Consider the following 13,421-nt stretch of genomic DNA (forward strand, 5'->3'; position numbering starts at 1 on the left):
GGTAAGATCTAAGATGTGCCTAGTCGATGCTGATGTATTCCTTGATGGTAAAATGCACGTCATTGTGGTGCTTAATTGATACATGTATGTAAGATATTAGTTGCAGTATCATCGGACTAGACAGTCAGTACTTTTCCCCATATATAGCTCTGTTTTGTTTGCATTTACTTCCCGTTGCTAGGAAGATATATATCTCAGTTAGTGCCATCATAATTTTTCCATATGACTGATAGTACAATATATCGAATGTCTCTTCTGTATTGACTAATATTGTTGCCTTTCAACTTCTCAAGGGATGCTTAACTGGTCTAATGATCCAATCTTGACTGCAAAAGACAAAGCTCCACATGGGAGTTACCCCCTGGAGGGACTTACCAAGCAGACATTCATAGGATGAATTGGAGGAACATGAATCAGCAAGTGTTTTTGGCTAACTCTCTCCTAGGTGAGTTAAATTCTCACATAGATCTGTTATGATTTGGTGCTCTCTCTTTGAACATCACGCAACTCTAGTAGTACTAAGTTTTCTTATGCCCAAATTTCCTTTGATCCAGGTGAATTTAGTACTGAATTCAGGTCGTGGAGCGCATGGGATATGATATGGTCTATTCTGGTGACATGCCTGCTCTAGTAGTCGCGGAGTTCTTCGCTGAGACGCAAAGTAGCTTAACATGTCGTCTTTGGTCTGTAAGATGGTGAATGGTATCGGTCGCTTAGTTTGTATTCCTCCTCAGATGGAATGCTGATACTCAGAGTAGTGTTGTCTTGGTTGATGGTGATGCTGCCAGACTTTCAAGTGATCCCTTGAATCTGCTAGAATGATATGAAGCTCTTGAGTGATTTATTGCTTCTTCCTTTCACTCAAGTTTGCAGTGTTGATTGTCGGTTTGAGCCTTGAATGCTATTTGCATTGTTGATCATCCTTAAACTTGGTTCTCCTTTCTCTTGATTTTCATCTGGTATCAGAAGACAACAGTGCGAGCTTGTTGCTTGGCCACGAGCTTTATTACCCGAGGAAGGGAATGCAAAATAAGCATGCAGGCTGCCGAAGGAGCTGGAAATTAGAGCATCTCCAACGGATTCCCATTTCCCAACAAAAAACTGATATTGGAGGAGTTGGGTTAAAAAACAGCTCCAACAGGTCTCAAAACGCAAAATAATATAGGGGCCGCTACGCGTCGGCCGGCGGATCTTTTAAAAAGATCCGCCGCCTCGCGGGTCATTGGATGTGGCATAATCGTGTGGCTCAACGTCTCTCTTTACTTCGCAACAAAGGTCTTGCTGCGGAAACATTTACAATAAAGGTTATGTCGCAGAATATATTTTTTGCAACATAGGATGTGTTGCAGGATTTTTTTTGCATCAGAGTTTTTGTTGTAGATTTGTTTTTTGCAACAGAGGTTTCATTGCACTTTTTTCTTTGCAACAGAGTTGATGTTACAAAAGATTGTCTAAGTTACAGCCATCGTTCGCTGTTATGGTTCAGAACGCCACCGCTGTTGCAGGACAAGGTAGAGAACTCGAGGTTGACAAGAGAAAAAACGGAGTATGTGTGCGAGCGTGCGTGACGACGCGTGGATCAAGGCGATCCAATGGCTGTTATGCGTAGGCCGGTGAATCTATTAAAAAGGTCCGTCGGCTCGCGAGCCATCGGATCAAGTGGATTGAGCGACCGAGCGTCACTTTTTATCATTGCAACACAGGTCGTGTTGCAGGAAATTTCTGCATCACGGGTCATGTTACAGAATTTTTTTGCAACGTATATCAAGTTGCAGATTTTTTTACAGCACAAGCCTTTTTACAGTTTTTTTAATAGAGCTCTAGTTGCAATTTAATTTTTTTACAATATATTTCTGCAACACAAGTCTTGTTAAATTTTCTTAAAACACATAGCTTGTTGCAGAAAATATTGTAGAGGACAGTGAACAGCGCTCAGCGGTCACGTTGACCGCAAAAAAGAAAAAGATGAAACGTCTAGGCAGGACACGCGTCACATGAACGAGCCGGCGGATGGCATGCGAGCGTCCGCCGGTTGAAGCCAAGCTTTTTCCAAATAATATGGGAAAAGCTTGCGTTCAGCTGAAGGACCTTCTCTGCGTGGCGCGTGTCTTTATGTGTGTCTTTCTATAATTTTTTCGCAACATTATGTGTGTCGCAAAATTGCCTTCTGCAACAACACCCATGTTGCAAAAATTTCTTCCACAACACCCATGTTGCAAAAATAGTAAAGAAAAAAAATCCGCAACATCATCTATGTTGCAAAAGGTTTCTGCAACATAAGCTTTGTTGCAAAAGATTTCGCAACACTACCTTATTGCAATAATGAGGATGGTGTTGGATGCTGGGTAACTCTAGATCCAACGGCTGCCGAGCCGGCAGATCTTTTAAAATGATCCGTCGGCCGACATGCGGCCCAAATAATATTGGGGGCTTGTATGACTGGCCATACTTTTTCACTATTTAGGGAAAAACATCTTCTCCATTAAGTTTTCGTAACCCTGGCGGGAATCAACCTTCTTCCACACGCCTCTTTGTCTCCCGCCGTCGCAAGTTGTTGTGCCGCCGTCGACTATAGCGCCCCCCTAGGTCTTCACCGCCACTCCCCCCGTGACACCGACCGCCAGCCTCCCCTACCCTTGGCCTTCGTCCTTGCCTAGGCGATCTGGTTGGGACGCAGCCTGTCTGGACATCTGCCGTCACAAGCCGGTATGCCGCTGCCGACTGTACCGTCAATTGCCCCCGGTAGGTCTTCACAAGCGCCATGCCCTACGGCCCTCCACTCCCCTCATGACACCGGTGGGCCCGCGTCCTCCACCCTAGGCCTTCATCGTCGCCCTAGCCTAGGCGATCAGGTAGGGAAGTGGCCCGTCCGTAATGGTGCAATGGGGGAGGACGGTGGCATCATTCGTTGGTGCCCCCTCGAGTAGGAAAAGAAGCCATGAGCATGGAAGAAGGCAATGGCGGCCACAACCCCACCAGTGTCCTTCACGGCAACTCCATCAACATCCGTCACACAAATGCTGTTGGACGTGCCCCCCTTCTCTGATGCCGATGAGGACTTCGACATGTACAACACTAATGAGTTGTACGACAAACGCAAGGGAGGTTTTTTTTCATTTGTTTAATTTTTAGAAAACACATCCATTATTTTACATGGAAATATGCAAGGCACGTTAGTTTCATATTTGTCACTATGTAGCCAACAATCATATGTTGACATAATGTATCATAGAGACATTTCTTGGTCCACTTTGTTTGAGGGTGAGGATGATCGAGTTGTTTTAGGCTTCCAAAACAAAGAGATGGAGTAGGGGAGAGCAACTTCTTCATGGACGAGGATGACACATTGGGCATGCCATGGGAGTGTGTGAGCATTGATCCGACACCAGGGACCGTTCAAAGCGAAGACATAGTGGAACTGCATTGCATAGGCAAGTCTTTTGTGTTGCTCCATTGTTGGGCTTTGCTCCACAATAATGAGAAGGGGAGGATATGAACTATGACGCAAATCCAACCAAAGAAGAAGGCTAAATCATCATCGGCTACACAAAGTGCACAACAATGACGATACCGGTGATGATATTGAGGAAGTCCCAAATCCTAATCCCAACACGACTCCAAGTATCACTGCAAAGAGGCCACCCAAAACGAGATGTGAGAAACATACAAGAAATAATGGAGTCGATATAGTTGTGTTCAAGAATACTGTGAAGGAGATCATAACAAGCACAAATAAATTGGAGGAAATGAATAAACAAGAGAAGGAAATGAGGTGGCCCGAGGCCAAGGCAATGGAGGAGTGCAAGGCGACAATCAAAGAAGAGAAGCTAAGACTTGACGGGTCCGAGCCGCAATATCTTGAGATGATTAAGGCACAAATTATAGCATTGAAGGTGTAATGAGTGGATGAGAATGGAAGTGGGAATGGGAATGGTGATGGGAGTCAGGAGTGATGCTCTATGTTTGCTATTCATGTTTATGCTTTATGTTTGATGATTTCCATGTGTTAGGTGAACCATATATTGCATTTTTGATCTTTCTGTTATGTTTCTTTCAATCATTTGGACCATTTGTTATGTCTACTTCAAATCATTTACCAGATTTGTTATGTTTCAATTTGACTTCCATTTTCGAATCTAATTTCGTAAACTGTGGGTTGGAAATGATGTTCAATTATGTGTGTCCAAAATAACATTATTTGACTTACTATATTGATAGAATAGATATGCATATTCCATTTATATGCTTGTTTAAAGAGAAACAGAAAAAATAAATTATTGAGAAGATGTTGCCTTGGGAGCCGTTGGATGGAGCCCCAAATAGCCACCCAATTTCTCCCATGTGAGTGCCAGCCTTTGCAAGAGGGCTAGTGTTGCGCTCGATACTCTGTAACAGGAGCCTTGTTGCAATCTTCCCTGAACCGTTTCCTTTGAAATAAGACCCATATGGCTGAAGCGCACCGCAGCCACCATTGCAACATCACACATGTTTCAAACACATAGCCCCTATCGTAGACCCTTGCAACAACACAAATGTTTCACAAACATAGCCCCAGTTGCAAACCAGTGCACCAAACATTTACGCAAGAGGAAATTGCGCAAGGACACAACAATTTGGGATGAGGTAACAAAAAACCACAACTCTAGGGGATTTAACCAGGAAACACAACTCTAGGACTAACTTTTTTTTGAAAAATCAAAAATCAAAATTAAAAAAAAAGTTTTTTTTTGAAAAATTTATATAATTTTTTCAATCTTTTGAAATTTACGATTCTTTAACTTTGAATATTGTTTTTCAGAGAGAGCTAAGCTCGGCTCAGCTCGGCTCAAGCCAAGTTGTCCCTCTGGTCACTTAACATGAGGACCGACACATCGTATTTCTCATTAAGTGACTAATAAGAGCAATCTGTGTTTTTACTGATCAGTCGTAGAGTTGTGGTTTTCTGTTAAAATCCCCTAGAGTTGTGTTTTTTTGTTACCTCACCCCCAAATGTTGTGTATTTGTGCAATTTCTTCTTTCAAAAACATAGCACCTGTTGCAGACCGTTGCAACTCCGCACATGTTTCAAAACATAGGGGTCCACGCTTCCTCGCGTCCTCCGGCTCTTGCGTCGGGCTACTCTGGTCCTTCTTATCAGCAATGAGGTCTGGCGCCGGTCTACTCCTATGGTGTTAACCAGCCCCTGATTATGGCCAGGCTAGGCAGTACGCATCGTCGTATGGTCCGGCCTCATGGGAGGGCCGACTCCCATGACGGCCCCCCACCGACCGGAGTGTCCACCCGTCCGTAGTCCCATCCAGGGGGTGTTATGGCGCAACCGGTTCAGAAATGCAAAAAGACAAAGAAGCCACAACAACAACAGATTGTCGGTGGAGCTTTGCGGCATGGTGTTCACCCCCCTCCGCAACACATACCGGTCCAACAACAATTTCCACAACAACCCGTATCGTAGCAACACGTTCAAACATATCAGCAAGGGCATTATCAGCAGTTTGTGCACGATTGGAGGATACGACGAGGGATACTTTTACCCAACATGGGTGGCAGCATGATCTTAGGATTGCCCCCCCCTTCCGCTTTAGGCATTATACGAACACTGAATGTTTCCTTCGTATTTCACCTTTTTATTTTTCGTTTGTATGAGAGCACTTTGTTTGGTTGTGTGCATCTTAGCTATGTAGAGACCGGGTGTAATGCTTAAGTCTTTTAAGTAATAAAAGCGCCCCTTTTCGAAAAAATGTACCTTGTGTGGTAGGCATCGCAAGTCCTCGTCGGCCCATGCATTGGAAGCCTCGACGGAGCAGGGCCTACTACGTTGGGCGGGCACAGATCTGGAGCTTGTTGTTAAGGGGAAGCCGATGCTAGCAGAGATAGAGAAAGACAGATGGATAGGAGAGAACAAGATAATATAAGGTTTCGCGAAGCTTCCATCTCCTATGCTCTGCGTTCACATGGTCCTTTTTATCGAAACCATCCAACCACCCGCTACGTGGCAGAAGAACTGTACGCCATATAACTTTACCATTAAATTTAATAAAAGGATGTCGATAACACACTTACGTTCGTCCTGGGGACCTCCCAGACCGAACGATAGTTCACTATGAGGGATTGTTCCCCACGAACGATTTCGTTCGATAGGGGAACCCCACTGCGCGAACGCCTCCCCGTCGCTAGGCCTTTTTCCTTCAAAACCCCCAAAAGGAAAAAAACCAATAACGAAACAAATGCAAACTCTCATATTTTGTTTTTTTTCAAATAAAAGCCCATTTTTCGCTCTACATGGAAAAAATGCCATCAACTTTGAAAGCAGAAAAAATGCCATGAAAAATTCCAAAAAACTGCCATTCGAGTTTGACCAAACTATTTATGATTTGCCATGATATTAGTTTTTTTTACAATGGCCAGGTTTACAAAACATATTTGATTACGAATAAAAGCACGCAAAGTTGCCATGACAACAATTCAAAATTGCCATGGAAAAAAAATATGGTCGGAAAAAACATGGACTAAAATCTTCTGTATATATCAAGATCAAAAATATATTCCATGACCCATACACTATAAAAGCTATGATGCACATGCTATAATTGCGATGGGAATGGCAACTTTGTTGGAGATGTACTATATATCATGATACATAGACTAAAAAATGCATAGACTATAATTTCATGTCATGATCCGTAGACTACAAATGTAGACTAAAAAATGCAATGATCCATACAGTAAAATTTCCATGATGCATAGACTATACTTTCCATGTTCCCGTGCAAAAGAAATTTGTCATGTTTCAAAAGAGGAAGAAAATTGGCCATGGTACACATAGTAAAAATTGCCACGACCCGTAAACTACATTGCCATGCTACATGAAAGTAAATTGCCATGGTCCAAATTAAAAGTAATTTTTGCCATGTTGCAAAAGAAAAAGAAAACTTCCATGATCCGTAAACTACAATTGCCTTGCTCGAACAACTTAATTTGCCATGGTCCAATAAAAATTGTGATGGTATTAAACAAGAAACATGAGGAGTAAAACTAATGTTGCCATGGGCCATGTCAACTTTGTTGGAAAATGTTTTATATATCATGATCTGTGGACTACAAAATGTCATGATCCATACAATATAATTCCCATGGTACATCCATTAAATTTGCCATGGTCTCGTTCAAAAGTAAATGTGCCATCTTGCAAAAAAGGAAGAAAATTTGCCATGTCCACATAATTAGGAAATTGCCATGCTCCATAAACTACATTCGCCATGATACACACACTAAGTTTGCCATGGTCCCTTTCAAAATGAAAATTTGCCATGTTGCAAAAATGAAGAAAATTGTCCATGAATCATATAATTAGAATATTGCCATGCTCGATAAACTACATTTTGCATGCTCCATAAACTACATTCTCCATGATAGGTACACTAAGTTTGCCATGGTCCCATTAATTTTTTTTGCCATGTTGCAAAAAAGGAATAAAATTTGCCATGTTCGATATAATTAAAAATTGCCATGCTTCATAAACTACATTTGCCATGATACATACACTAAGTTTGCCATGGTCCCGTTAAAAAAAATTGCCATGTTGCAAAAAAGGAATACAATTTTCCATGGTCCATGTAATTAAAAATACCATGCTCCATAAACTACATTTTTCGTCATCCATTAAACTAAATTGCCATGGTCCAAACATATGTATTTTTTGGCCATGTTGCGAACAAAAGAAAATGGCACGCTCCATATACAACATTGCACATCTAAGTTGTACATATGATGGGAGTTGTAGAATACCATTGCGCATTAACATGATGGCAACCGTAGAATATCATTGCACATTAACATGATAGAAAAAAGTTTCAATAATAGTCACGTAAATGAACTAAAAATGCCATGGAAACATGGTTTAAGTTGACATGGCAATGATTCTTAAGCCACCATGGCAGCTTCACGACAAAAGAGAGAGAGAGAGAGAGAGAGAGAGAGAGAGAGAGAGAAATCATGGTAAATCCACTTTCATAAACAATCATGGCAAAAAAATGAAAAACTCTGTGTTTGTGACATGGCTAAAGTTTCAAGATTTTTGCCATGACAAAAAGGTTGTAACAAATTCTAACATGGAAAATTTCTATTGGGTGACATGGCAAATTTGTATCTGGTGACAAGGCAAAAAAATGTTTTGGTGGCATGTCAATAGTTTTAATATTTCCCATAGAAAAACATTTAACAAATTTTGCCATGGCAAAAATTGTATTAGTAGCAAAGACAAACAAAATTCAAAATGCCATGGCAACAAGATTGAAGTTAGCCATTGGAACACATGTAAAAGTTGCCATTGTGTTATTGCATGAATACACAATTATTCTCCGATTAGTACATGAAAAATAACAAAGCTATGAAATCAAGTATTCTCATGATTAGCCATGAGAAACAAAAAAAGTTTAGTTCCAATCATAAGATGAAATTGCCATGGCAAAAGTTGAGACGAGGCAAATTTTGAGACATGCAAAAACTAAGACTTGTCATATGTCCATACGAAAATTCCATGTTAGCATTTACTCTTACTTATGCCATTGAACAAAGAAACTAACAATTTCAGAAATTTTCCAGCTAAATATGGCAAAAACGAGGTATATCAAATAGTAGTTTCTTGCCATACCCCATCTAAAACAACTGCCATGTTCTAAACAATAATTTTGCATGTTTCTACAGCTAAATTTCTTGCCATACCCCATCTAAAACAATTTCCATGTGGTCATCATTCTAGTTATCTTTTTGCCATACATGAAAACAAATTTTGACACAAAAAAGCATGGCAATAACCCTAAAAGCATGGCAATTTCTAGTAATTTGAAACATTGCAATTAATGTTGATTGCACGATTTAGAACATGGCAATTTAGTTGATTCCAGCTGGCCTTCATGGGAGGGGATGGTTGATTCCATTCCCAAGCGACAGGGGGATGGAGTAGGAAGACAATGTAGATGTGCGGAGGGAGGGAGGGAGGTGCGGGGTTCTTCCCGAGGGGGCGATGTGGATGGCGTCGAACTTGGTCGTGGAGAAGTATGCGTAGGTGACGAGGAGGAAGCCGGCGACGAGGCTGATGTCGAAGTTGCATGGCTCGACCGTGTGGCGGGTGGCCTTGAGCAGCCTGGTGGTGTAGATAGTGGCTGCGTTGAAAGGATCGACTAGAGGGGGGTGGTGAATAGGCAACTACCAATTTTTAGCTTTTCTTAACAAATTAGGGTTAGCAACAAAAGGTTGTCTACATGTGCAACTAGGTGAGCAACCTATATGATGCTTACAACAACAACAACAACAACAACAACAAAAGCAAGCAAAGGATACAACACAACAATAGCTTGCACAAAGTAAAGGTAAGAGATAACCACAAGTGGAACTGGAGGAGACGAGGATGTGTTACCAAAGTTCCTTCCTTTTGAGGGAAAGTACATCTCCATTGTAGCGGTGTGGAGGCACAATGCTCCCCAAGAAGCCACTAGGGCCACCGTATTCTCCTCACTCCCTCACACAATGCGATTTGTCGTGATTCCACTATTGGTGCCCTTGAAGGTGGCAACCGGACCTTTGCAAACAAGGTTGGGGCTCTCTCCACAACTGAATTGGAGGCTCCCAACGAACCATGGGGCTTCACCATAATGAAATGTGGCTCCAAGGTGACCTCAACCGTCTAGGGTGCTCAAACATCCAAGAGTAACAAGATCCGCAAGGGATTAGTGGGGAGAATCAAATTTCACTTGGTGGAAGTGTAGATTCGAGCCTTCTCAACCAATCCCTAGAAATCAACAAGTTTGATTGGCCAGGGAGAGAGATCGGGCGAAAATGAGCTTTGGAAGCAACAATGGAGTTTGGGGGAAGAAGAGGTAGATCTCTTTGAGGAAGAAGACCCCCTTTATAGTGGGGGAACAATCCAACCATTATCCCCACTCTCAGCTCGCAGCGCGCGGTACTACCGCTCATAGGAGCGGTACTACCACTTGCCGCAGTGGTACTGCCGCTTGGCCCAGTGGTACTACCGCTAGGACCACGCTCAGCATCTTACACGAGCACAGGGAGAAGGGACAGAGGAGAGAACCCTCGAGCGACACTAGTAGCGGTGGTAGGCGTGGTAGTACCGCTCATGAGCGGTACTACTGCTCCTATTGCCGCTGCTACTGCCGCGAACCCGACACGAGAAACCACAATCCGAATCAAGGCAGTAGTACAACAGTATTGGAGTGGTACTACCGATTGTGGCTCTGGGCGGTACTGCCGCTATTATAGCGGTACTACTGCCTGTTGCAATCGGCGGTACTGCCGCATCCAGCCACGGTACTACCGCTGGCTCCTCTACAATGCCACTTCCACTATAACTAAGGATCCTCCAAGGATGCGGGAATGAGCTGGGGTGCAAAAAGAGACGATTCCACCCTAACCTTTCCGATACAGACCCCCTCTTGATAGTAAGGTATATCCTACGACTCAAGTCCGTAAAAAATGAAACGAAGGAAAAACATCGTCTTCACTTTAAACACCGAGGGGAAGAAATCGTCTCGTGCCATATGAATGAATATCTGAAATGCCCAATGCACATGATTAGTCCGCAAACGCATTGTCATCAATCACCAAAACCACTTAGAGAGAAATATGCCCTAACATGCGTTCACCCCGGAGCATGGCGCTTGGTCCTGGACGTAGCGGAAAGGATCATCTCGATTACGTCAGTGGCTACTTTCACCCCGGAGCGCGACGCTTGGTGCTAGTCACGAAGGTGAGTACCACGCGTTTAGAGGCAGGCCCGATGCTGTCCGCGTCGGCGGGCGAGCAAGCGGTGCTCGGCCTCTCTTCGGACGACACCTCGACCGGCTCAGCGATGAGCTTGTAGAGGGAGGCGGACCCGGAGCATGGTGGAGGGCTTGATGGTCAGCGTCGACGAAGATCTTGCGGAGGAGGATGACCTCGACGTTCGACACAGTGAGTAGGTGGCGCTCGTCCTATGCCCACGACCGCACCTTCAACCAGTCGGTGTGGATCAAAAATCGTGGCAGCATGGGGCTCACGCCAGCGAGGAGCATGCGGAGAGATTCAGCCTCGACCTGCCCACCGCGGCGTCGGGGGCGAGCAGGCGATGTGGGCGATCAGTCTCTCTCTCTCTCTCTCTCTCACTAAGACGGGATGGAAAGAAAGAAAGTGGGTGAATTGAGAGTGAGGACAAGGTGAGGGAAAATAAGGGATTAGGGCATCTCCAATGACAACCTGCAAAAATCCTCCCGCATACGTCCACGGAGAGAGGGGACCAGTCCGCGGACACGGATGTGGCAGGCAGCCATCCAACCATAGCCGCATGCATTTTCACAACAACTCGAACCAACCGACGAAATCCGTTCAAACAAGTCCGGAATTCATATAAACACAACCGGATTTCATATAAACATACCGGATTTCATGTAAACATCACGGATTTCATTACTAATACATCAAAGCGGTCCTAGGCGGGCTTTGGAGTATAATTAATACATAATCTAAATGATTGTTGGCGTCCGGTCCCCGTCTTCGATCATCAGCCCCGAGAACTGAAGCTTCACCGTCTCCAGTTCCGCCTCGGTGCTCTCCAGCTCCCTCTCCGGAGCCCGACATCGCCGCCAAGCGACTAATCAGCCAAAGATGCTCATCCCGCCAAGCTTGGCGTCAACGGTATGGGAGGAGCGGTGGCCTTCTTGGGACACGAGCGGCGGCGACCTACTATGCACTATCTTCCTCGCTACCGGCAGTGCCCGCGGACATGCCGACTTTTTCATGGTCGTGGCATCGGGGCGCAACCTCCTCATCGTCGGTGTCGCCGAACAACGCCTCACCCGCCTCGTTGTCGCACTCATTGCCAACGGCCGCCACCCCCGCCACCCGCTGCCGATACCGCCAGCGGCGCGAGGCGGATCTCGCAGGCGGAGCGGTAGGACTCAACCAGCACCTCCTACTCCGCCAGGTCCGTGTCCGGCGCGACCGCCCTGCCGGCGGCGACCTGCTCTTCCACCTGCATATGCTCCTGCAGGAGGTTGTGGTTCCAGTTGGTGTCGGGCCTATACCTCCTGGAACTACTCCCGCTCCTCCCGCACCATGTCCATATAATGGGCACGTGCCTCGCCAATGGTCATGGTGCAATGCACCGGCGAGGGTGGAGCGGAGGAAGAGGAGGGTGGCGCTGGCTCGCCGGAGGAGGCGCCCTCCATATGCGTTGGGATCACGCTCCCAACGGACGCTGATATGGCCCATCCGAGGGCTCCATTTTTTTGCGCACGAGAACCTTCTCTATAATTAAGGTGGTCGTTGCACCCGCCGACACCATCGACCCTGTTAAGTCTTTCATGATGCATGTGCGTTAAATCAGATGTTAAAGAAGTAGAGAGGGAGAGATTGGGAGAGAGAGAGAGAGAGAGAGATCATGACGGCAACACTTATATTACACAAGAACCACCATCTTACATTGACGGAACCATGCATATGCCCATCTGAGGGCTCTCATTTTTATGCACGAGAACCTTATCTGTAAGGTGGTCGTTGCACCCGCCGACACCATCAACCTTGTTAAGTCTTTTGTGATGCGTATGTGTTAAATCGGATGTTAAAGAAGTAGAGAGGGAGAGAGAGAGAGAGAGATCATCACCGCAACACTTATATTACACAAGAACTTCCATCTTACATTGACGGAACCATGCATGCCCATCCGAGGGCTCTCTTTTTTATGCACGGGAACCTTCTCTATAAGGTGGCCGTTGCACCCGTCGACACCATCGACCTTGTTAAGTCTTTTATCATCCATCCTAAGCATTGCCACGTTCTTGGGTGCAGTCTCTTTGATCCCTCAACTTCCACTTGTCAAAAGTTTGAAGAATTGCCCAAACATGCTTAAATGAGAATGCTTTGCCCTTGAAAGAGGCCATCTCCTTGTACCTCAAGCCGGCAATTGCCTCCTACAAACCCAGCAATAGCATAGTAAACACACATAAGAACCTAACAATAGATGTAAGAGCATCAAAATAGATGTGAAAACACACACATCTACTCACATAGTCACTCTCCACGGTTCCACTAGGCGGTGCATCCTTCACTTGGTCCATTGCCGCACTCCAACGAGCACATTGGGGCTTCATCAACTCCCACCGGCCTTGAAGCGACCGGTATGTACGAGAGATGTACCCACAGGTCTTCGGCTTGATCTTGCAATAGGTGTCCTCTATGCGTTGCCAATAGCGTTTACCGGTTTGATCGGTACCGGTGCTTGCATCCATTCCAACCTGTAGAAGTGAGGGTTGGAAAGGGGCACTCGACCCCAACCCGCACTTGGTCCAACCCTCAAACCCAGCCAACTCCAAAAACCTCCGTCCGAATAACTGACGAGTGTAGTAGGACCGAGTGTCTGTATATGGAAACAC

The 13,421-nt window shown here is 45.0% G+C and overlaps 1 long non-coding RNA gene across 1 annotated transcript; it reads left to right on the forward strand.

The window, feature by feature from the left end:
• Positions 1–298: 298 nt before the first annotated feature.
• On the forward strand, positions 299–860 carry LOC123493401 (uncharacterized). The gene is made up of 2 exons (XR_006671386.1): positions 299–445; positions 555–860. It is a non-coding gene; the product is annotated as an uncharacterized lncRNA (long non-coding RNA).
• Positions 861–13,421: the final 12,561 nt, after the last annotated feature.

The sequence above is a fragment of the Aegilops tauschii genome, chromosome 3 (assembly GCF_002575655.3).
Source record: "Aegilops tauschii subsp. strangulata cultivar AL8/78 chromosome 3, Aet v6.0, whole genome shotgun sequence".
NCBI classification, from domain to species: Eukaryota; Viridiplantae; Streptophyta; class Magnoliopsida; order Poales; family Poaceae; genus Aegilops; species Aegilops tauschii.